Genomic DNA, 2,225 nt, shown 5'->3' on the forward strand with positions numbered 1-2,225 from the left:
TGTATACGACTTTTGCTCTACAACTTTTATAGATCAGCACCCACTAAGGATCAATATCATTGGGATACAATTTGTAAAGGCTAGAGAAAATAGAGAGGATTTCTTGAAGAATTGTTTTCATTAATTATCAAGGAGATGTTATAGTGCTGTATATATACACAAAAGAATGCAGCTATGGTGAGCTATCCTAAAAAATCCTACAAGCAGGTGGCGTGCACAGTGAGGTAGTGCTCGGTATGGTAGAGTTTGTTATATAGCTCTGCCAATACCGTTACAATCATTTGTACAAAATCAATCATAGCATGTTCTACATTATTCCTAAAGGTTCTGGAGAAGCTGCTGACTTGGAGGAATCTTGCCATAGGGATTGTGCCTTGGCTGCCAGAGTGGATGCTTCAACACGCCCCTACGAGCTTAATGGAGTGTCAATGACAGTGAAGCTTGTCCTCATTGTTTGGAACCGAGTGGACACAATAGGTTTAGTAAAAATGTTTGCCAATTGGTCTTTTGATGGGAGAAAAGCAACTTGGATGGTTTTTGCAGCGACTCTATCCCAAACGAAATGGAATTCGATTTCCATGTGTTTTGTGCGAGAGTGGAGAATGGGATTAACGGATAGGTATGTGGCGCCAAGATTGTCACACTAGAGGATGGGAGCTTTAGGCAGAAAAATGTGGAGTTCTTTGAGGAGGGATTGTATCTAGAGTATTTTTGCTGTGGTATTTGCAAGAGCCTTGTATTCGACCTCTGTGCTTGAGTGAGCAATGATGCGTTGCTTGCAAGAGCTTCATGAGATCAGATTGCATCCAAGGAAGATGCAATAACCACCATTGGAGCGACGATCATTGGGGCAACTGGCCCAATCAGTATCTGAAAAAGCTTGAATTTGAAGTGAGGGTGATTTGTGAAGAAAAATACCAAAGTTCAATGTCTGTTTCAAGTATCTCAGAAGGCGTTTTACAGCCTGCTACTCTGAGTGTTTGGGGTTATGTATGAATTGACAAATTTTGTTTACTGAAAAAGCTATGTCTGGTCGGGTTAAGGAGAGGTATTGAAGGCTTCCTACAATACTACGATAGAGAGTTTGATCAGAAAATGAAGGAGTGTCATTGATAGACAGCTTGGTGAAAGTTGAAATTGGTGAAGTCACACCATTTGCCGAGAGCATATTGGTCTTTGAGAGCATGTCACAAATGTATTTCCTTTGGGATAGGAGGATTCCATTTTCTAAGTATGTAATTTCAATACCCAAAAAATAAGACAGTCTGACTAGATCTTTTAGTGAGAAAACAAAGGCCAAAAAGGAAATTAGATGATCAATTTGACTTGGGTGAGAGCTGGTTACTACAATATCATCAACGTAGATTAACACATAGATAAAAATAGATTGATGATGGTAGATAAATAATGAGGGATCAGCTTTGGAGGGGTGGAAGCCATACTCTCGGAGGGATAGCTGAGTTCCACAAACCATGCACGTGGTGCTTGCTTGAGGCCGTAAATGGCCTTATGCAAGTGACACACATAGTCAAGATATTCGGGGTGAATGATGCCTACTTGTTGGGTCACGTAGACTATGTCACTGAAGGTACTGTGAAGAAATGCATTGTGGATGTCAAGCTGTCGAAGAGGCCACCCATTGGACAAAATGAGGGAGAGGACAAGTTTGATTGTTGTGGGTTTGACTACTGGGCTGAATGTCTCAGAGTAGTCTACTCCTTGTTGGTGGAAACCTTAGGCAAAAAGTTTGGCCTTGCGCCGTTCAATGCTTTCATCGGCATGATGTTTGGTGTGAAAAATCTACCTGCAACCAACAATGTTAGATGAAGGGGGAGGGGGGACAAGAGACGTTTTGCTCTGTATGAGAGCTTGGAATTCTTTGCTCATGGCATCACGCCATTCTAGGTAATGTTAGGCTACGGTGTAGGAGGGGGGTCTTTGAGAGTATCGGTGATTGTGAAATTACAGTGGCGAGTGGGTGGGTAGGGTATTTGGCCATCGGTAAAGGTCTTGGGACATGAGTTATTTGTTTTGGAGCGTGTGATTATGGGGGATTGAAGAGGTGAAGGCAGTCGATTTGGAGGAGGAGGCTGGTTGTTGCTGTTTGGTAATGTCAGATTAGGTTGTGTAGATGGCGAAGAAGGACTTGGAATTGGGCTAGGATGTGATGGGCTGGGTAATGTGTTATGGTTAGATGGGAAACAAGAGGCATTTGGGCCCGGTAT

This window comes from Carya illinoinensis, chromosome 15 (genome assembly GCF_018687715.1).
Source record: "Carya illinoinensis cultivar Pawnee chromosome 15, C.illinoinensisPawnee_v1, whole genome shotgun sequence".
NCBI classification, from domain to species: domain Eukaryota; kingdom Viridiplantae; phylum Streptophyta; class Magnoliopsida; order Fagales; family Juglandaceae; genus Carya; species Carya illinoinensis.